Below are 24,098 nucleotides of genomic sequence, written 5' to 3' on the forward strand. Positions count from 1 at the left end.
CAGGTGCTGGAGAGGATGTGGAGAAATAGGAACACTTTTACACTGTTGGTGGGATTGTAAACTAGTTCAACCATTATGGAAAACAGTATGGCGATTCCTCAAGGATCTAGAACTAGAAGTACTATATGACCCAGCCATCCCATTACTGGGTATATACCCAAAGGATTATAAATCATGCTGCTATAAAGATACATGCACACGTATGTTTATTGTGGCACTATTCACAATAGCAAAGATTTGGAATCAACCCAAATGTCCATCAGTGACAGACTGGATTAAGAAAATGTGGCACATATACACCATAGAATACTATGCAGCCATAAAAAAGGATGAGTTTGTGTCCTTTGTAGGGACATGGATGCAGCTGGAAACCATCATTCTCAGCAAACTATCGCAAGAACAGAAAACCAAACAGCGCATGTTCTCACTCATAGGTGGGAACTGAACAATGAGATCACTTGGACTCGGGAAGGGGAACATCACACACCGGTGCCTATCACGGGGGGGGGGGGGGGCGGGGAGGGATTGCATTGGGAGTTATACCTGATGTAAATGATGAGTTGATGGGTGCTGACGAGTTGATGGGTGCAGCACACCAACATGGCACAAGTATACATATGTAACAAACCTGCACGTTATGCACATGTACCCTAGAACTTAAAGTATAAAAAAAAAAAAAAAAAAAGAACAGTTCAATTCAGATTCTAGTATCAAAGGCTAAGGAGTAATAAAGTGATCTTTAACATTTTAAAAAACATAAAGAAATACATGCATTTTGGGTTGCATTATGAATCTTTCAAACATTTGATGAAGCATATGTATTCTTTATGTTTTGTAAAATAAGCCAAAATGTTTTAGTTATCTAATACAGCAAGCATGGCAGCTTAAGAAGATAATTTACTCTTGAGTCTTGGAGTCTTTTATCCCTGCTTCTCTCTGTGCATCTATGCCACCCAACTAGATAGATGCCATCTAATTTCTCTGTGCTCGCCTAGTTTCTCTGCTTACAAAAGACTTCTCTACTTCCCTTAATTTCCTGTTGCATATGCTTCTGGCTTGTTCTGATTTATTTCCACTATAGCGCCGTGTGAGTTTATAGGTCACATGAACTGTGACTCTTAATTTACTTGTCTGTGACCTTCATTTAAATTTTCCAGAGACAAAACGTTTGGCTTAAAGCATTTATGATTCCTTTTGGGTCAGATGTCCAGCTGTAGCCTGGGTGCAAGATGAGGCTGCGTGTATTAGGCTTCTACCATTATTGAAGTTGTAGGCAGAACAATTTAAGCTAGAGTGGTTTTTGGGTGCAGAAGGTAAAATAATTTGTTGTCAGGGGTAATTTGTTTATAAAGAGTAGAAGGCCACTCAAACTAGCTTGGGTAATAAGAGATTTAACTGAAAGAATCCACGGGGAACATAAAAATGTAGGACATAAAATACAGCTGGGTCACACAGGAATTGGAAAATTGTCAGGAAAATTGCCTCTTAACCTGACTTTGCAGATCTCTATTTTCCTCTCTGCAGACTGGATGTGTTTACACATTTAATACTATTAATTGCTTGTTCAACATAGGCAAACAATTTGTCCAGGCACAGTTCTAGTTTTTCTCTGCTTATTCATGGGAGAAAATCTTTATAATTTTGCTTTCCTTGATTCTATCTCCATTGATTTAGTTAGTTGTAACACTGCAGTGTCCAGGGCTTAGTCCTTCCATCTGTTTTTTTTTTTTTTTTTCCTTCCCTTTATACTAATTCCATTAGTGATCGCATCCAGTCTCATGGCTATAAATTCTATGTATATGCTGACAACTGCAAATTTGTATCTCTAGCCTGGTCCTCTCCCCTGAACTCCAGACTCATATATCCAGCTACCTGCTTAATATCTCTGCTTGCATTTATAATTGGCAGCTCAAACTTAACACGTCCAAAATATGACCCCTGATTTCACCTCCCTTTCTAAACTTGTTCTTATCACAGCCTGTCTCCTTTCAGTTGATAGTAACTTTTATTTTTCCAGTGACTGAGGCCCAAACCCTTGATGTTATCTTTGATTCCTTCCTTTGTCTCATACCTCATCTGAAGTCAGCAATTCCTGTAGGCTCTACCTTTAAAATACATCCACGATCCAACTACTCCTCATCGCCTCCATCACTACCAGGCCACTATCACTTTTGACTTGAATAATTGCACTAAATGTCTGACCAGTTTCCCAATAGTCTATTATCAATAGATTTTCCATAGTGATCCTTGTAACAAATAATTGCGACTATCGACTCCTCTGCTCAAAACCCAACTTTGGCATCCCTTCTCATGAAGAGTAGAAGCCAGTGGTCTTATAATCCCTGCTAAAGCTCACAAGCTCTATCCCTCACCCTTTCACTTCCAACTTTATTTATTACTATCACCCTGGTTCATTCTTCTCTTACTGAACGGATTTCTTTGTTGGTCCTTTAGCCAGCTAGACCAGACCATGCCTTGGGGCATTGTCACTTTTTCTTCTGCCTGAAAAATCCTTTCCTAAGATATTTATGTGCTTCTGTTCTTCAACTCCTTTAACTTTTACTTAAATATTACCTTTTTCTGTGAGGCTTTCCCTTACCGTCCTAGTTAAACTTGTAAGCTCTCCACTTTGCTCTTCCTGTTCTTGCTCTCTGTTTTAATCCATAGCATTTATCTCAGTCTGAAATGCTACCTGTCTTATGATTGATTCATTCTCCCCCTGCAGAAGAAAGTAAAGTCCGAGATTTCTGATTGTTCCATTCATTACAGTGCCCTCAGTATCTAGAAAAGTACCTGGTCATTAGCAGCAGTCAAAAATATATACTGAAGAGTGCATTGATGAACGAGCAAGGAAATAGCAAGTTGTCATGATTTTGTTTGGTTGCTATGTAGAGTATCCATGGAGGAGGTATTATCTTTCTTATATAACTAGAATTCGAAAAGCATTTCACATTTTCTATCTCATGTAACCTACTCTATGTGGTACATGATATTCTCCCCATTTACCAGTGAGGACACAAATGCAAAGAGTGAAAACAACATGATTGAACTAGAGCTGTCATTTCAACCAAGTTATGTCTCTTCCCATCGTTGGTGCTCCTTCTATTAAGACACGCTGCAGAATTATAATTTCTATCCTCCTCCCTACACATAACATGTCTGTTTCTCAAGTGATAGTGAGCACCTTCCCTTCTCTTTTCATTGCAGAAACAGCATTGGGAAAAGACATATAGTTTTGCTTCCTTTTTTTTTTTTTTTTGGTACATAATGTGAAGAAATATATTTTCACAAAAGATAGTGGACTTTGGAGTAAAGCTTCCCATTACCAGAGCTATTGCATTCCACCTCTGACAGTCATTAGTGGCCCTTTGCCCTTCTTTCCAAATAGTTCTCTTCAGGCCCTTCCGACTTCTGTTCTCCACAGCCTTCCTCCCTTCCCAGCTGACCCATTTTCTGCTTAAAAGCCCAATCCATTCTTAGGTTCTTGCGTCATGAAGGCAATATTTCCCCCTAATGTTTCTGAGAATGGTAGTTGCAGGTTTTCTGAAAATTTCTTCTGTTCCCCACATTGTCTCTCCTTCCTACAAAATTACTCCTTTTTTTCTCCCTTTGGTTTCTATCTCTAGTCTTACAAAAGTTTTCTCTGTTCTTGTTTGCTTGTTCATTCATATTACAGAGTAAAAGGAAGCATTGCGTACCTGAGTAGGGCTTAAGTATGAAGGCATATCAATGAGTAAACCCACTTCCAAGTGTGAATATGTGGTTTTCTCTTGGTCTCTCCATTTAAGTCTCTGGTTTGGTTGTTGCAATTTGCAATCTGAAAGTTCTGAAGAGGCCAGAAATCTCATTATTCTGTCTGTAGACTTCCCTAGTTTGTGGTACAGCACATCAGCTCTCCTTGATGTGTGTCTCCAGGTCTGCAGGACTAATTACTTCATGTACAGAGAGGGCAGTGGAGTTAACCAGTCCTCTGCTTTCTGCTTCCCTGCTATCCCACAGACACCCATTTCACCTGCTTCAAAAGTACATGTCTCCAATTCCTGAGTCCTTCTGAGATTCTGTGGCCCAAACATAATAAATTAACTCATGCAGTTTTCTCCCCAGACAGGCAGGTAAATGAGAACTTTCTGCATCCTTGTGAGTCATTTACCACCCAGAGCAACATGACAAATAGTGTTTAGGTGTCCAGGCTCTGGGGATAAACTGCCTTGGTGCAAATCTTTACTGCCACCTATGAAGTAAATGATCTTGGATAACTTCTTCAGCCTTTCAGTGCCTTCCTCACCAGTCAATTGTAGATAATAATATTGCCTGACTCACAGGACTAGTACAACAATTAAAGTACTTATAAAAATATCCAGCAGGTAAATAGGTGCTAGATAAATGTTTGGATTTATTAGATACTTGTAGATTTTCCAAAATTTGCTGATATAAATCAGTTACTGTTGCCCTCTCTTCTATTCTTTTGTCTTTGTGGATTTAAAGAGTTGTTCCTCTTCCCTTCTTGTCAATTTAGTAATGTTTTGGGAGGGTGTTGAGAGAAATTCACACCTTTAATGCCTTATAATCACCTCTAACTCAGTAATGAAACTCCCCCAAATTGATTCCTCTCCTTATGTATCACTATGGTAACTGAATACCCATTTTGGTAATCTGCCTGGTACTCGAGTGCCTCTAGAAGATGGCTTCCCTTCCATTCACCTTCCTAGGGACCAGGGTCCTGCTACTGACCTCCAGCTGGAAATCTGCTTAGATTTCTGTAAATCTCATAGCCTGGAGTAACATTCACCATGCCCAATTCAAAGATACATTATTACTTTTGTATGTTGGAATTTTCCATGGCTGTGGCTTCACCTCGGCAATTCTAGTCACTACATTCTTGTTGACTGGGACCAAATTTCTTTTTTTTTTTTTTCCATCTTTGGATCCTCCCCAGATTTTAAGTGGACCATGCACAGGTGGAGTCCACTTCCTTTTTATTTTTATTTTTTTTCTTTCTTTTGATTTCCAAATTCTCCCAGCCATGGATGGTGGCTCACATCTGTAATCCCAGCAATTTGGGAGGTTGAGGTGGGAGGATTGTTTGAGCCCAGGAGTTTGAGATAAGCCTAGGCAGCATAGCTAGGCCTCATTTCCACAAAAAAAAAAAAAAAAAAAAAAAAAAAAAAAAAAAAAAAGAGAGAGAGAGAAAAAGTTTGAGTCAGATTCTCACTTCTCATTTTCACTTTTATCTTTTTTCTCTAATTCCTTTCCTTCTGTGAAAGTTGAAATTGTACTTTTAATAAAAACTTTTAATCCTATGAATTGATAGCAATAAGATGACAGATGTATTTATATTAAATCCACTGGAAATAAGTTTGAGTGGCTATATATGTGTGAAATGATAATCAATGCATTATTGTTTGGGGATATATAATTGTCTTTCCCATTACTAGAATATGAGGCATTTTTAATTTTTTACTGTACATTAACAAAACATTCTGATTTCACCCAAGTTGCACATTAAACTTCCTATTCCAAAAACAGAAACAGTAATATGTTTTTATTCATAGTTTACCATAGTGAAAATGTCATTTTCATAACCACTTTCCTATGCCACTATTGTCATTACTATCAAATTAAGATATATAAATATTTATTTAGAAATTGCTTGAATATGAAGGGTTTAAGTTTGTACTATATTTACTCTTTCCTCTCACAAGCTTTTGGGAGAAATAGTCATTTTGAAGTGGATGGAAATGACCTCAAGATTACAGAGCTCATCTAAAATATTTAGTAATATAAGCTGCTGTGTGCTGGAGACCAGAAATTATCTTTACAGAAGCCAGATGCACTGTAAACAGTGGAATTGAGACTACTAGGCCTAGAGTGGGAAATGTCCCTTGCTGAATTGTCAACTGCTAATTAAAGTAAACTGCTGCATTTTTTTTCCTTCATATGACTTCTTTTTTTTTTTTTTTTTTTTTTTGAGATGGAGTCTTGCCCTGTTACTTAGGCTGGAGTGTAGTGGCATGATCTCAGCTCACTGCAACCTCCACTTTGTAGGTCAAGCCATCCTCCTTGAGCCCCAGCCTCCCGAGTAGCTGGGACTGTAGTTGTGTGCCACTACAACTGGCTAATTTTTGTATTTTTAGTAGAGATGTTTAGTAGAACACGTTTCACCATGTTGGCCAGGCTGGTCTTGAACAACTGATCTCGTGATCTGCCCGCCTGAGCCTCCCAAAGTGCGGGGATTACTGCTGTGAGCCACCATGCCTGGCTTACACTGCATTTTTATTTGCTTGTTCAATTTTGGTTACAAGTGTGTATACTACTGTGCTATGTTTATTCTCTCTGTGAGGGAACAGGTGTCTTAATCACTGTACAGGGATTAGCAGAATTTCCCTTATAGAGCTCTAATAAAGCAGAAATCAACTTCTAGGAACACATCTCATGGAAGGAAGGAGGGAAGCAGGGAAAGAAGATAGAGAGGAAAGAAAGGAGGAAGGAAGAAAGGAAGGAAGGATTGGGAAATTTTCTTGAACTAGTTCCCATTCCAATATTCCTTGCCTCCAGTACTGATTCACTGTTGAGTAGACAGTTTGCTAACGTCATGCATACTCATTTAGACTACAGTGTTAAAAAGATTCTCATGTAAATACAGACAATCATGTAGGAAGTCAAATAGGAAAGTATTGCTTCTAATTTGAGTTTAGGCCCATTATTGGCTTTGTAAATGCTCAGTCAAAAAATTACTGTGTACAGTTGTGTGGAGACTTAACATTTTATAATACTTTTAATGTAAAAATAGATATATTACAATGAAGATAGGAATTCATCATGTTTTAATTTTATTATCTGACTGATATTGGAGAGGCATGGTTATCTTTGTGAATTCACATATTATACTCCATTGTATTACAACTCAATAACTCCATAATTTTATTGTTATACTAGTATTTTTTGTGAAAATTAAAAGGTCAAAACTAGATAATTCAAATATTCATATTATTTCCCCTATATAGTTTTGTTTGCTTGTTTAGAAACTTAACTGTTTCATTTCTAGAGAAACAAATGACTTATTTAAAAAATAATTATTTGCAAACCATTTGATAGGAAACCATTTTGACATTTAGTAAGCCTGTAGAATTATGGGTTTAGGATGCTTTCTGTTTTGTTAATAAACTTGAAAGTTTTTTGAAAAATAATATTTTTTTAAGACATCATAGATGACACAAACAAAAAGAAACACATACCATGCTCATGGATGGGAATAAGCAATAATGTGAAAATGTCCATACTGCCCAAAGCAATCTACAGATTCAAAACAATTTCCCTAAAAATACCACCATCATTCTTCACAGGACTAGAAAACACAATTCTAAAATTTATATGGAGCCAAAAAAGAGCCCACATAGCCAAAGCAATATTAAGGATAAAGAATAAATCTGGAGGCATCACATTACTCAACTTAAAATTACACTACAAGGCTATATAGTTACCCAAACAGCATGGCACTGGTATAAAAATAGGCATGCAGACCAATGGAACAGGACAGAAAACCCATAAATAAAGTCAAATACTTACAGCCAACTAAGCTTCAACACAACTTACAAAAGCATAAATTGGGAAAACGACCCTTTGTTCAATGAATGGTACTAGGAAAATCGGCAGGGCACACACATGTAGTAGAATGAAACTTGATCCTCATCTCTCACCTTATGAAAAAATCAACTCAAGATGGATCAAAGATGTAAATCTAAAACCTGAAACCATAAAGATTCTAGAAGATAACATCAAAAATCTCTTGTAGTCATTGGCTTAGACCAAGAATTAATGACTAAGACCCCAACAAAACCAAAAATAAGTAAATGGGACCTAATTAAGCTAAAAATCTTCTGCACAGCAAAAGAAGTATTCAGCACAGTAAACAGACAACCCACAGAGGGGGAGAAAATATTCACAAACTATGCATCTGACAAAGGACTAACATCCAGAACCTACAAGGAACTCAAACAAATCAGCAAGTAAAAATCAAACAATCCATCAAAAAGTGGGCAAAGGGAATGAGTAGGCAATTCTCAAAAGAAGATTTACAAATGGCCAACAAACACATGAAAAAATGCTCAACATCACTAATTATCAGGGAAATGCAAATTAAAACCACAATGAGATACCATCTTACTCCTCCAAGAATGGCCATAATTAAAAAATTAAAAAAAAAAACAGTGGATGTTGACATAGATGTGGTGAAAAGGGAACACTTTTATACTGCTGGTAGGAATATGAATTAGTACAACCATTATGAAAAACAACATAGAGATTCCTTAATGGACTCAAAGCAGAACTACCATTTGATCCAGGAATCTCACTACTGGGTATCTACCTAGAGCAAAGTAAGTCATTATATGAAAAAGACACATGCACATACATGTTTATAGCAACACAATTCGCAATTGCAAAATAGGAAATCAAGCTACATGCCCATCAACCAAGGATTGGATAAAGAAATGTAGTACTATATATATAAATATACCATGAAATACTACTCAGACATTAAATGGAACAAAATAATATATTTTGCAGCAACTTGGATGGAGCTGGAGGCCATTATTCTAAGTGAAGTAACTCAGGAATGGAAAATCAAATATTGTATGTTCTAACTTATTTGGGAGCTAAGCTATGAGGATGCAAAGGTATAAGAATGATATAATGGACTTTGAAATCTAAGGGGCAAGGCTGGAAGTGGGTGAGGGATAAAAGACTACATATTGGATATAGCGTACATGGCTTGGGTGATGGGTGCACTAAAACCTCAGAAATCACCACTACAGAAGTTATCCATGGAACCAAAACCCACCTGTACCCAAAACACTATTGAAATATTAAAAAATTAAAAAATAATACTTTTAATTTTTTTTTTTCAAAAAAAGTCTTACATCAAAACATATCAGCCTCTTCTTGTCAAGCATGCCAGGCTCATGAGTTCTGTAGGTCCAAGGTATGAATGTCTGCCTCCCTGAGCCTCGTTGTTCTAGTAAGCCATTTACAGATTATACCAGAGCAGCTTAGCTCTGGCATTTTGTCAAAATGACTATAGCTTCCCTGTAAATTTGTAAAGCATGGTAGATAGAAGTAGACACCTTTAATTAGTTTTTACCCCTAAGACTCAGAAGAGACAAGCCAAAGAGCCCTAAATGTTTTTCCTGTTTTGAAGATTGATTTGAATGCCATAAAATAGGCAGAGTTCTATTTGGAGGCAAGCAATGCTGTGAGATCCATCCCTTGGTGAGTGTTATAGTTCCACTCTTAGTAACTGTGTGCCCAATTTCATCCATAACTCTAGCTCAGAGTTTGCTAATCAGTGGCCCACAGGTCAGATCTAACCCTTAGTGTTTCATTTAGACCACCTTTTTATATGTTTACTGTTGCTAACATGCAACGGAAACATCTCTGTTTCTAATTTTACTTAAGAAATCAGAAGCTCTGTCTCAGTGATATGCACACGCCCCATCTGGGACCAATCGGCTGGAGCAAAGTGGCTGCTGCTCCCTTCTGATGGCTCTTTGTGACACCACTGTCCTCCCTCAGCCCACACAGTTTCAATCTGTGAACCTGCCTGGGACACATATCATTTGACAACCTTGCTTTGGATCTAGGGCAGCTCTTAGCCTATATAGCATCATTTTATTATTTAGAAAAAGTGACCCTGGCTGCCCCATGCAGGGGCATTTCACTACTGCATTTCAGCCTCCTCTCACTACTTCAGCCAAGTGGCCTTTACAGCAGACAAACTGCCCAAGTTTATGCAGCATATACAACCAAAGCCAACATATCTAGACAAAATGGAGGTCCTTCATGAATTCTGAGGTTGAGTGAGCCAGTAGAGATGAATCAGCACAAGTTAATCATCGTGTCTTGGAAGAAAAGATCAAAAAAAAAAAAAAACAAAAACAAAACCCACAAAACTGGAAGTCTACTGCTTTGTTTTAAAGGGATGACAACATTACTGGACCACACAGGCACATTTAATTTATGTTGTATCAGTAAAGCTTTTGTAAAGATTTCCCTTCATGTTACCATTTTTCAAAGTTCAAATCCAGTTCTTTCTTTTATAAATTTGAGCTTTTTCACAAATAACTAAACCTGAGTATTGTGGAGTGACTCATATGCTGATGGATCGGGCTTCCTTTTTAAAACAAGCACTCTATAGAGACATTTGAAAACCAAATTCATAAAACAAGGCTCATTTTGTCATGTGTGGGCATTCATAAATGTCATAGCTAGGAAAGGAGAGAAGAAGAATTTCCTTTTTCAATTGTTAAGCACTGCCTAGGAGTCTCTCCACATGCGGTGGCATTGTGATGAAGTTGTGTAAAAGCTTTCTAGCTTTACCCCAGTTGCTGCTTTAATAAGGACACTTGAGACAGGCTTGAAGGAAACACACCATGCCGGTGCTTTGCTTACTGATAGTTCTACACAAAAGCCTGATACTGATCTGGCATCAGAAGGGGTTTCTGAAAATGCTGGAGATGATGTTCTGTGAAAGATATATTGGTAGACTTATTTAGAAAGAAAATAATTAGGTTTAGTTTTCTGTGGTGACTAATCCATAAATACTTTTGGAGGGAAAAGCTTAGCATTCAGATATCTACTGAGGCACTGGGCAAAGTTCCTTATGTATTAGAGGCAGGGGATCAAGGGCAGATATTTACAAGATCCTTTAGCTTGTCAGCTGCACAGCATGAGGAAGATTTGTAAGCCAGAGTTATTCTTGCAGCAAACATTCAAGACTGCTGCGAAGGAGCAGTCTGTGGTTTGTCAAGTGTGCATTATTCTAGGTGACCCTGGGTTTGATTTGCCCAGATCATATGCAAGATTATGGGAGAAAGTGTAGGCAGAAAAAATTTGTTTTTTCTATGGCGGTTCTGTACTAAACTTACAGTCAGACAATTAGATAGTTGAATGTGTTTCAGATTCTTATGATTATTATTATTTTACTAATTTCATTATCTCAATTCTCCTCAGAAGTAAACACAACAGTTAAGCTATCTGGGGACTCAATAAGCCACATCATTGACTCTGAGCCTCTATGACTCGGCAGCAGTGGAGGATGAAGCCCAGTGAAGGTGTACTGAGTAGTTTTCCATTTTAACATGCCTCCCACACTCCCAACTCAATATTTCACAGATTGGGGTTGACAAGCAAAGTTGTCTGAAGAGTGCAGCCTGATAGTCACATATTATCTGTCAAGGTAAAAACTCCCTCAGGCGTTTGGGCGAAAAAATCTTTTCAACCTGACATTTAAAAACACTGCCGGTTTCAGCCTGTCTACTGTCCCCCATTGCAGAGACCAGTCTCCAAATGCTATACCATATGATAGCACCCCACAAATACAAGACAGAACAAAGATGCATCTGACACTGTTTGAGTCCTCTCTCCTCAAACAGTCCTGGATGTCACAGGCAGAAAGAAAAACAGCCTAATTTTCTGTTAAATCAAGTGCCCTCATTAACACAGCTTGATTCACATTGCATCAAGTCAGTAGTGATGGAACTTTCTATGATAGTCAGGAACACTTAATTACCGAGGAACAAATCACTGTTTATTGTTAGTGTAGTATTTTAAATATTTCCAGAGCTTGGTCAACTGTGTTTGGATGTTATCTGATAATAGAATAGATATTTTAAAAATATACCTCTTCTGCAAGTGAAAATAATGATTATCCCTGGAAGGGTAAATGATTATAAAATTCCTATGAAGGATGAGGCTATGAATTAAATTTATTTATTTGTTCCCATGCAGCCTTAATGTATCCCACCTTCAATATAGACCATCATCTTTCTCTGTGTCGGTGTCATCTCAAAACAAAAGCTCTGAAATTTAGCATCATAAAAGTAGATATCTTCAAGTTAGTCCCTCTCCCTCAGATTGATTTATGTAGTTATGACATCATCCTTGCTGGGATTTCCCAAATCCCAGCATTCCTCTGTATATCAGAGTCTTCATCCTTTAATAATAAGTTCTGTAACTTTTCCTGCCTGCTTTTTTCATATATCTCTTTTTAATGTTAGTCCAGGCTCCTGTTAACTCATGATTGGATTACTGAATTCTTTTAAATGTATTTTATTTTCAGGATTGTCAATCTTCGAGATTCTATTTTTACTGTAGCCCAAGGTACACATAGTCACTATGTTGATTCCAGTATCATAACACTTGATTATTGCACATTTGGCATTGATCAGATCAAATATATCTATCTTCAGGTTTCCAGTCACTTTAGCTTATTGCTTTCTTTCTTTTCTTACTGCGTTTGTTTTCTTCTGTGTTGATTGTCATGACGTCCCTCCAGGTAAGCTAACACTTCCATTCCTTTCATATGGCACCCTTGCTGAAATTATATCCAAGTTTTCTATGCCTCAGACAGCCTAGAAACTGATTGTTCTCCCTCTTTTCTTTTTCTCGTTTCCCTTCTTTATCCACACCCCCCAGCTGTCTCAATGAATATTTAATGGTGGTGCTTTACAAAGATGACATCAAGAACAATCTTGCAATGGATGAATAAAAAACAGCAACGAGAAGCTTATAAAACTAGAATACTTACTGGCTTTCTCTTGCTTACGAATAGCATGTGATCCTCCACTTCATTCCCCTAACACCATCTGCCAAAGTTATAGTCTCAGGTTTGCTGATTGAAGATTTCACTCTTTTGTAGTTTCCCCTAATAATTAATGGTAAAAACAATGCTCTATATTCAAAATCACGCTTTTACTACAGTGAATGTCATATTATATGGGGTTGGTACCACATCTCTAATAATTAATTTTAGTTTCAGGGTAATTAAAGATGGTTTAAAGTACAAATTGGAAAACTGATATTTCAAATCATTTCCCTGGGTCAGTGAAGAGAAACAGGCCCAGCTGCTGCCTGAATGGGATTACCTTTCAGCCAACACACATGTGCCTATTTGGGGATGAGGTTAGAGTTCAGCTAATATTTAGAGAGGTTATCCCACCACGAATGTAAACTGATGGTCCACTGAAGGCATTTACAAAAGAACCATGAATACCCCAGCAGGAACACCCACCTCAAGGGGGACTGGGGCAGGGGTTGTATTAAGGTGGAGGTTTGTGCGAGGGCTTGAAGGATGAGGGGAGATTTCCTCAGAGGACATGGTGAGCATTTCCAGGGAAGGGGATGATGTACAAAAGCAAAGCGGCTGGAACAAGGTAAGGATATTTACGGAACTGCAAGTTCAGGGAGGTAGAGGCATATGTTTTTAAGGAGGAAAGTCACCTGATCAAATTAGAAGTTTAGAAAAATCCCTCTGGCAACAAAATAGAGATTGGATTAGTGAGTCTCAGACTGCATGCCCGAAGACTGGCGTAGTCAGAGCTACTCAAATCAATTAACAGTAGTTTAGCAGGAAAAACTCAAAATTGGTACTTTCTTCAACTATAAGATTTTCTTCCGTATTTTCAATTTTTAACATTTCTATTTTTTCATTTTGCCACAAATCCCAGTAAGTGACGTAAATACATAACACATGTGGTATCGATTTGACAAAAAAACTTTATTAACTGAACAGTCATTTATGCTTAGTCTGTAACTTTAGTTTTTGCAAATATGTAATGTCTGTGGTTTTGTTTTTATATTTTCTCAGAAAAATATAAAATTTCATGTTTTTTTCTCATAAAAATTCCCCAGTTTGTATGCTGAAATGCATCTCTAAATGTTTCATGATAACCATAGAAAAAAAATGACAGGCAAAGCAGCTCTGCTGCTCTGTCGCATATCTTCTCCGCTTCACCTCTGATTCTGACTCTGCTTGAAGGCTGTTCCAGGGATCTGAGTCACTTCACTCTGACAGTGTCTCAGCTCCAGGCTCCCTCCAGCTGCCAGTTGTCTTTTGTTTTTCATCCTGTGGAGGAGCTAACCTCCCTGTGGACAATTCTCAAAAAGAGGAGCACGTGGTCGACGTGTTTTCCCTGTTGATCTGAGGGGTGGGTTCCGAGAGCATTCCGTAGGCTCTGCAGTGGGTTCCTGATGGCGTCTAGTTGCTATGTCTTCCGTGGGCCGCTGGATAATGCATCTTTGCATTGGTCTTTCCTCCTTTGTCCACTCCCGCTCTCTGGAATTTCTTCCTCGATAAGCTACCTGAACACACATCTTCTCGGGCTCCACTTTTAAGGATAAACCTGTCTTCTTCAATGATAATCTCTTTTTTATTGTGTTTGAGTATCACTGACAAAGGGCACCGACATCACTATAGAAGGCCAAGACCGTTTTGGAAGCTATTGTATGATCAGGGCAAATACAATCAGGGTATTAGTCCTACGTTAAGGTAATACCAACTGGGAGAAAGCACACGCTCTGGTTATTTAAAAAAACAAAAACAAAAACAAAAAAACCTTATATTTGTATAATGCTTTATAAAACTTTTTTTATTTTTAAAGAAAATCTATTTTTTTCCCTTGATCTTTTTTACATAAAGTTCTAAAACAGCCCAAACTAAATCCCAGTGTTGATAAGCAGGCTAATAGTGACCTTCAGGAAGCAAGGGGCAGTATAGTTATCAAGAGTAGGCCCAAGTCAAATCTCCTTGTAATACTTCTATGTTTATGTGAAGTAGGTAAGACAGGGGTTATTTTCATATTATAGTTGAGGAAACTGAATTATGCAAAGTGTGAATGATTTTTAAGGTCAGATAGCAAGTAAGGAACAGCTCTGAAAAAGGCTTTTCTATAGATCCCTAATAATGAAATATATATTTTCCCATGAACCCACCAAAGCTAAGCTACTTTCTGTTAGCTTTCCCAAATTATATCTACTGCAGACTTTGAAAGAGGTCAGTAAATAATACCAACTTTTTCGATCCAATTCTGAATCAAATGAGAAACAGGACAGAGAATTGACAGATGAAAACCAAAATATCTTTTTTTATTTTTCTGATAAACCTGAAATTCATGAGTGGGGGCTTATTCATTTAACTGCAGAACCAGAAAGATTTACTTAATAGCCCTAAATGGAGTCCCGCTAGTCACTATAAGAAAGGAAAAGGGGCTGGACATCACATGTCAAGTTTTTCCTTAAAATCTCTTTAATAATATTAACTCAGTCACTCTGCCGTCCTAGAGGAGAGAGTGAAAGAGTGGAGAGGTGCCAGGGATCTTATGTGAAATGGGAGGGAAATGGAAAATATAGGAAACAGGGAACAAGTTATACCCCTAAACAATGCGATCACTCACTTATTCATTGATTAACAATGTCTACGGAGTAATCATAATGTTTAAGATACAAACAGATATAGTAATAAGCAAGGCAGAACGTTCCCTTCTTCCTCCTCCTTGTTAGAATCTGAAATAGTCAAGCATTTCCTGCACAAAATCAAGTGTTTGCTAGTTTTTTTAAATAAGTCATAACAGATGACGGTAAAGTGTGCATCATCTAATATGAACGAATTGAACACTTCAGACTATGAGCTGCATGAAGTTGTACAGGTACAAATTTTTCTGTATTTGTGATATTCGAAGAGATAATCTAATATCTAACTCTGAGTGACTCTAGCCTACAGAGAAATATTTAACACCCACTTTGTCTGCATCACCATTCTTGCTTCAAAATGGAATAGATATCTTACTGTAACCCAAATCTCATTCCCTCACAGTTATGGAAGCATTGATGATCAATTTCTCTTCCTCTCTTCCACACACACACACAACACACACCACTGATCCAACATGCCTATCTATCTAACCATCTTCTTTTTCATTCCCTTCGAAAGAAGTTTCTGAAAAGAGATGTTGGTCTAAAATCACACATTCCTATTTCAACAATTTTGCCTTGTTTCATTACTCAAGAGGTAAATAATTTACTTTCTAAACCAGTTCATCAATCTTTTCTTTACTGTCATTTACCATAATCTCACAGCCACTGTGGGTAATGACTGGCCTTCTGATGTCCCATGCTGTGTCATGACTTTGTGTCTTTGTGCAAATAGTTCCCTTTCCATGAAAAGTCCTCATCTTCCTTTGTACCTTGTGGAGTCTTTACCTTTTTAAAAAGACTCAGCCTAAGCTTCATCTACAGGTTTACTTCTTTCTCAGCTGAGAAAACTGACTTGCATTTGTGCTCCCTTAGAACTCTCTGAATATCTTTATAATGGCAAGTGATATATACTCCATTGTAAGTACTCATTATTTATCTCTTTGCCTCCTTAAGATATGAGCTTCTTAAGAGCATAGACTTGCGTCATTGTCTTCCATACCCAAAGTCCAGCTCAGTACCTTTCTCATAATACGCTCAAACAAATGTTTGTAAAATGACCAAAGGAATGATTGCAAAAAATATACTCTGAGATGGTTGCATACAATGTTTTAATCAGATAGAATATGCAGAAAGGGTTATTGTAGGACAAATAGGTTTGATTCAAAAATTGATCAATCTGCTTATCTAGTTAAAATAGTGATCATACTTTTTAAAAGAAGAGGAGAAGGAAATATTATTTATTAGGAGGCAGAGACTACATGTGCCTAATACATAGAATATTTTATCTATTATCATTCCTCACAGTGATGGCGAAGTAAACACACACACACAGTCAGACAGAGAGAGAGAAAGGGAGAGAGAAATATGAGCAAAAAAAGAAAGGACAGAAACAGAGATAGAGTAAATATATTCAAGATTATAATAAAACCATTGATTCCATCAGAAATAGCCTTTAAAAAAGCATGGGAAGATTTGATGTGCACAAAGGAATGCAATTTAAGAGATACGATTATGAAGCAAGGAAGAGTAAGTCTTAGGCTCTATTGGAAATTATAAAGTTACTATGGAATGTTATGATTGTCTTGTAGGAAAATTGAAAAAAAAAACCACATAGTTTCTAAAATAACAATCAATTTGATTAGGCAAAACATTTTTTCCACAATATAAGAATTCTCCTTTAAAAATGTCTTAAAGCTTTTTTGGGAGGAGTTTTGCTATAGTGCAGTTAATAGGTTTTTTTATGAGACCTATATTCGTATCTCAGCTCCATTACTAATTGACAAATTGTGTTTCTTTGGGCAGGTTATTTTTTCTCCCTTGACCTCAGTTATTATCTATTCAATGGGGATAGTCTCTACCTGCAAAACTGGTTTCCAGATGTAGGAATATATGTGCTTATAGATAATCAGTAAATGGCAGTCGTCACTAGAGTTATATTAGACATTGCAACCTCATACATACTCACTATAGTGTTAACACACATGCCCATGTATAAATTTGTGAATAATTCCTATCTACTTATGTCTCCAGCTTTGGAGACATAAGTAGATATGTCTCCACTTATGTCCTACTTATGTCCCTGAGGTCCAGGTTCTTATTACCAACTCCCTAATTATGATAAATTCTCCATGAACATGAGACATGCTTAGAAGTAAACTCCTGTTTCCCTCTCGTAATTTGGAGCACCCGGGTTAAAGCTGCATATATTGTATCAATAAATCTGATCTGATCATATGTGAATGTAAGTCTAAAAAACAGAGTGAAAATAGAGAACAAGAATTGTGTGAACATTCGTAATTGAGGTGCAAGTTGGATTGCAGGATGAGGGTGGAAAATTCTGGCCCTGATCGAGGCAGAAATGTTCACACCTGCTTGTGACATGAGCACTGGTGAGTTAGCCAAGGCACTTGCATGGGAAAAGCCAGGAGGGAAAGCAATGCCTTTTTAGTAAACTACATTGCTATGTAAGCAAATTACTGTTTGCAGTGCTCTTTATTTAAGAACATCTTAATATGAACTATTAAGTGTTTTGAATATTTATGTAAAAGGAACAATTGCTAACTCTCTGTTAAGCACTCTCTTGCTTGTCTTAGTTCACTGCCTAAGGTCTCTAGTGCAACGTGGTAGGAGTGATAGTGATAGTAATACCATTCTCGTTTTATTCCTGATTTAAAAGGGAGTATTTTCAATATGACTGCATTTAGAGTATTTATTGCAGTTTTTTTTTTTTTTATGTATCCATAACCTTTGTCAGGTCAACCACTGTCTTTTTTAGAAACTACTTATTTATCAAAAATTTACCTGCTTACATGGAAACAAAGTAGTAGAAGAAATACTTTCTCTTTCAACAACGTAAGGTTTTTCAATAACACTAAATGGAAGGAACATTTTGTGTTGTTGGAATACTTATGTAATCAATGCCTTGTAGACCAAAATGAGATGAATTCATGATTCATCTGTAACATATCAACAACTAAGAGTAATAGTTTGGGTTTAAAAGGTTGAAAATTTCTGATGAGAAAAGGCATAAGCCCCGAAATAAAATATTTTGCAATTCTAATTAGAGTCCTATTGCAGTAAATCCTTTAGTTGCAATTTTGCATTTGCATATATATTTCAGACTTACAAATATATTCGATTAATCCCTCAAGGAATCTTTCTCTTTTCACTCCAAATACGGCTTTAATATTTACAGAAATGACCCCAAATTATGTAAATATTAATGAATTCCAAATTAAATATACTAACATTATAGGGTTATTCTTGAGAAAAGTTACTTTGTTTTTATTTGGTTCAGTTAAATCAAGGTGTATGTTGTCAATTCCTGTATGAAATTTATATTTAGTTTTTGTAAAACTTAGTGACTGAGTATAATTTAGTATTTTAAGTTGTGATTGATGTTCAGTATTAATATAAGATAAACACAAAAATATTAAGCAATTGAAAATGCTGGCATTAGGGAATGGGAGCATAGATTTCTCAGATTTGGTTCCTGGCTCTGGCCCTTCTTTGCTGTGTGGCTTTGGGTGAATAAATTAACTTCTCTGTGCTTCAGTTTTCTTTTCTGTAAAATTAAGATATTAATAATGCCATCTTCTTAGAAGTAGTATGAGAATCTTAATGTGATAATATAACAAAATGTCTTAGAACAGAGCTTGACGTATAGTAAGCATTCTGTAAATTTTTATTGTCATCGTCGTCATCATCATCATCACCATCTCATGAAATAAGTGACAAATGATTCTTTGATTATCTCAAATATACTTCATATTAACATTTTAATAAAACATCATATATGGTTGCTATAGGAATAGCATTTGGAATCCATGCCTTCAGTGAGTAAAATTTGAAGCATAAGTACACATTATTATTATTCATTATCGTTAAAAATAAAACAAGGAAGGGACATAGGGCGTGGGCTTTTCCTAACAAGTCTACAATGGTACCTATTGTCTTTACCAGCCATGATTTCTCTAAGCTATTAAAGGTGAGCACAATTGTATTTATATATGCTTCATAACTGGCAACCCTATTATCTATCCTGCATTAGTCTTCTTTTCGGAAAAATGCTCAAGTTCCCATTGCCATAACAACAGGCTGCTCTCTTTAAAACAAGATATGCTCTGAGTCAAAGTAAAATTGTTTCCATGGTAACTGCTACATATTTAAGTGCAGCACCCCGGTTTTTAATCAGTCAAATTGTCCTTTGTCAAAAAGCAACACATATTGTTACTAATATAATTACATATATTTTAGAGTATGATAAATAAAGTAGAATAGATTCTCACAAAAACAAAAACAAAATTGATTAATCTGTTTTCATAGTCACAGTTTCTTGTTGGTAAAATAAAAACCCCCACTGTACATACATGTGCCAATCCATAGTATATCTCTATATTGTAAAATATTTCCATTTTATGTGTATTTTACTATGTTTGAATACAATCCTGATCACTAAAAATGAAAATGGTCATGATCCATATCTGTTTTATCTTTGTCTTTCATAAAAATAATGTCCAACTATTTTACATATGTTTTAAGTTTCATAGCAATTCTTTTATCCTTTTGTTTTGGATAATCTTTTAACCAAATCAGTTAAATAAATCATTTATTCCCTCATAAACTAGAGCAGATTCAGAGTTGATTTGGTTATTCCCTTTATTGTTACTTACCTACTCTCTGATGGTTCTTCTTAAGGTGGGAGTGAAGTTTGACATGATTGCTGTGTTTACATTATCTGTCCAGTAGAGAAAGGTCAACAGTTTCATTTAAGTGATATTCTAGTGAACTTTATTGCTTACTTACCATTGTGTTAAAGGGTACATTCTTTGTATTTAGATAGAAGTGGGTTTAAATCCTGCTCTGCAATTTTTCTAGCTATGTGACTTTGGGCTTACATGTTTTCATTTGTAAAGTGGAGTAAAATGCATATATTACATATTGTTGTGAGAATTAGATGAGACAATGCATATAGAAGACTTCATGTGTATGTTACCTTACCTAACAATGCCTGGCACATAGAATGCACTCAATTGTTAATAGTGACCAGCATCGTTAGTATTATCACCTTCATGAGTCTGACTTGAATACTAATAGTATATGAAAAAGTTACTGATATGAGTATATATACAGCTCTTCAACATTGTTTTAACTTTCATTTAAAAATATTATTTTTATAGTCTAATTAAAGATCTTTATAAAATACAATTATAGAATATTTATTATATGATAATATCATATGAAAATTTTTCAGCACTCTGAGATCAATGTTAAAATAGTTAATGTAAAGTTGTTTTAATCACCCATTGGTTTTTTGGTTCTTAGACTAAAGAACTCCAATTTTACTTTTCTCTCATAATTATTATGGCACCCAGCAGATCAGATAACTTTAGGCTGAGATATATGTCAGCTTTTCTAGGACAGTTCTGAATTTAAATGTCCTGTTTCATTGTTCCCATATGTATAGCTGCACCTGTCAGACACTGTGTCCTGATTCTTATGTAAAAAATATTGTCACTGTAACCATGAGACTTGTACTGTCTCTGACTTTGGCATTGGCAGGTAATTCCAGTCAAGATTCCAGGTCTCAGAGTGCAGACGGCACCTCAGCAGGGTCCTTGTGCTGCTGCAAAACACGCTGGCGAAGTCCCATGATGCCAGCCGACCTGACAAGAAGCTTCAGAAGCAGGTGGCTCTTGTTCATCCTTTCCTTGTTTGTTTTCATGGAAAGGGCAAAAAGGGCAGGGTATCCAAAACCTAAATAACTGACTGTCAACTGTTTGTTTTATTGTCCAGTTTTAACACCTACTCTTAGGTCTGGTATTGAAATTGTGAATATTTCAGCCATTGTGGCATCAAATATCATGAAGGAAGGCCCTCTCTATGCTATGTGTGGCCTGTCCTGAAAGAAGAGTTAAGATCAGAATGATTAGTCCTGAGAGATCATCCAGTTCAAATCCCTCATTTGACGGCTCTTAGTGAGAGATGCGCCAGGCAGGGCTGAAGCCACATCCCTCTTTCTACCGCAATAGTGAGAGTGAGTCCACCCTTTCAAAGGAGTCTTTAACTCATCACCTCTCTTCCAATGCTTCTGATGATGCAAAATTATTTGAAATTTCATAAAAAATTATTTACGGATCAATATCTTCAAGAGGTTTGAGGGAAAACAAGGCAAAGAGCAGGTAAGATGAAAGGTGCTTGAAATTCAAACATCCAGGAGAAAGTATTTGAACTTGGACTAGAACAGAGAAAGACTGTCTTAGTTTCCTTGTGCTACTATAGGAAAATACTCCAGATCTGGTAATTTATAAAGAACAGAATTTTATTTTTCACAGTTCTGGAGGCTGGGGAGTTCTAGATGAGGGAAGTGGCAGGAAGTGGCGAAGGCCTGTTCCTCATAGAATGCACTGTCTTCTTGTCCCCACATTACGGAAGAGGCAGAATGGGTAAAAGGGGATAAATGCTGTGTCTTCACGTGGTAAAAGAAAGAGCAAAAAGGGTCAAAGGTAGTTTGCTTCAGCCCCTTTGTGTGTGCTAATCCATTTATAAGGGTGGAGCCCTCAGGACTTAATCACTCCTCCAAAGGCCCCACCACTTAACACCTCCACCACAGAGATTAGGCTCCAGTAGGAATTTTGGAGGGGGCATAGTCAAACCATAGCAAGAACTCCATGAAATAGCAGAAAAATTGTTGTTCTTGGATAAGCATAAAGAGAGAACAGTGTAGATTAAGCAAAAACATTTGGAATAAGCATCTCAGTCTGTAAAACCAGTTACCCAGTGTATTAGTTTCCTAGGATTGCCCTAACAAATGACCACAAACAGCAAAAGGCTTAAAACAGTAGAAATGTATTGACTGACAGTTTTGGAGTCTAGAAGTTTGAAAGAAAGGTGTTGGCAGAGACAGGCTCTGTGGGAGAATTCTTCCGTGTCTCTTCCTGGCTTCTGGTGGATGACAGCAATCCTTGATGTTCCTTGGCTTGTAGAGACATCATATCAACCTCTACCTCTGTCTTCTTCACAGCATCAACTTGACTCTATGCCTCTTCTGCTTTCCTGATTAGGACACAGTCATATTGGATCATGTCACACTCTGAGATTTCTGAGATTTCAGGATGATCATGAATTTTGAAGGGACAGCGTCCAGTCTAGTACATCTATTTTTCTTTTCTGTACACCCACACCTTATCTGTAATATGGTAAAATACTGGGAAGAGCTGGGGACATTGCAGAGTACAAGCCAAAGGTTAGGGATTACCTCAGAGAGTGACCTAGAGGAAGAAGTATGCCATGAAAATATAGAATCACAATTTGTGTAATTGTGGACTGGCTGGTAGACTTGGGACATAAGCAGTAATAAATTAACAGTTTCATTGTACCTTAGGTGACACACTATGCATGGAAGCAACACAGGCTTAGAGTAGGGAGACTTGATTTAGGATTCTGGTTGGCAAGCTAATTCTTTAAACATTTTCATGGATAAATTAGGAATAAAATTTTACCCCATTTAAACACTGTGAATATCAAATGAGATAACATTTACGTAAGGCATCCAGCCCAGAAATTCCCATAGTAATTCTTTTCTCTTATTTTTATATGGGCATATCAATGCATTGGTGTGGTTCAGTGTTAGGGATCTCTGCCTCTCGTGAGTAGAGGTTAACATTTATTCAATCTGTGTCAGAAACAAGACTTGCCTCTTTCAGCCATGTAGTAAGTTTGAAAGAGAAATTACCTGATTTTTCTATTTTTTTTTCCTAGAAATGTGTCCTTAGAATAGAAAAATACGTTCCATCAATACCTAATTTATTGAGAGTTTTTAGCATGAAGGGCTGTTGAATTTTGTCAAAGGCCTTTTCTGCATCTATTGAGATAATCAAGTGGTTTTTGTCTTTGGTTCTGTTTATATACTGGATTACGTTTATTGATTTGCGTATGTTGAACCAGCCTTGCATCCCAGGGATGAAGCCAACTTGATCATGGTGGATAAGCTTTTTGATGTGTTGCTGGATCTGGTTTGCCAGTATTTTATTGAGGATTTTTGCATCGATGTTCATCAGGGATATTGGTCTAAAATTCTCTTTTTTTGTTGTGTCTCTGCCAGGCTTTGGTATCAGGATGATATTGGCCTCATAAAATGAGTTAGGGAGGATTCCCTCTTTTTCTATTGATTGGAATAGTTTCAGAAGGAAAGGTACCAGCTCCTCCTTGTACCTCTGGTAGAATTCAGCTGTGAATCCATCTGGTCCTGGACTTTTTTTGGTTGGTAGGCTATTAATTATTGCCTCAATTTCAGAGCCTGCTATTGGTCTATTCAGGGATTCAGCTTCTTCCTGGTTTAGTCTTGGGAGAGTGTAAGTGTCCAGGAAATTATCCATTTCTTCTAGATTTTCTAGTTTATTTGCATAGAGGTGTTTATAGTATTCTCTGATGGTAGTTTGTATTTCTGTGGGGTCGGTGGTGATATCCCCTTTATCATTTTTTATTGCGTCTATTTGATTCTTGTCTCTTTTCTTCTTTATTAGTCTTGCTAGCAGTCTATCAATTTTGTTGATCTTTTCAAAAAACCACCTCCTGGATTCATTGATTTTTTGGAGGGTTTTTTGTGTCTCTATCTCCTTCAGTTCTGCTCTGATCTTAGTTATTTCTTGCCTTCTGCTAGCTCTTAAATGTGTTTGCTCTTGCTTCTCTAGTTCTTTTAATTGTGATGTTAGAGTGTCAATTTTAGATCTTTCCAGCTTTCTCTTGTGGGCATTTCGTGCTGTAAATTTCCCTCTACACACTGCTTTAAATGTGTCCCAGAGATTCTGGCATGTTGTATCTTTGTTCTCATTGGTTTCAAAGAACATCTT

The 24,098-nt window shown here is 36.9% G+C and overlaps 2 long non-coding RNA genes across 2 annotated transcripts in view; one reads left to right on the forward strand and one right to left on the reverse strand.

Annotated features, from left to right (window-relative positions):
• The window catches only part of LOC139362298 (uncharacterized), a 50,796-nt gene extending 47,028 nt beyond the window's left edge, over positions 1-3,768 (reverse strand). The window contains exon 1 of the long non-coding RNA XR_011620873.1: positions 3,699-3,768. This is a non-coding gene — a long non-coding RNA (uncharacterized lncRNA). The remainder of the gene's footprint in view (positions 1-3,698) is intronic.
• LOC105488627 (uncharacterized) overlaps positions 1-24,098 on the forward strand; it is a 195,858-nt gene that overhangs the window by 118,536 nt on the left and 53,224 nt on the right. The window lies entirely within an intron of this gene.

The sequence above is a fragment of the Macaca nemestrina genome, chromosome 3 (assembly GCF_043159975.1).
Source record: "Macaca nemestrina isolate mMacNem1 chromosome 3, mMacNem.hap1, whole genome shotgun sequence".
Taxonomy (NCBI): Eukaryota; Metazoa; Chordata; class Mammalia; order Primates; family Cercopithecidae; genus Macaca; species Macaca nemestrina.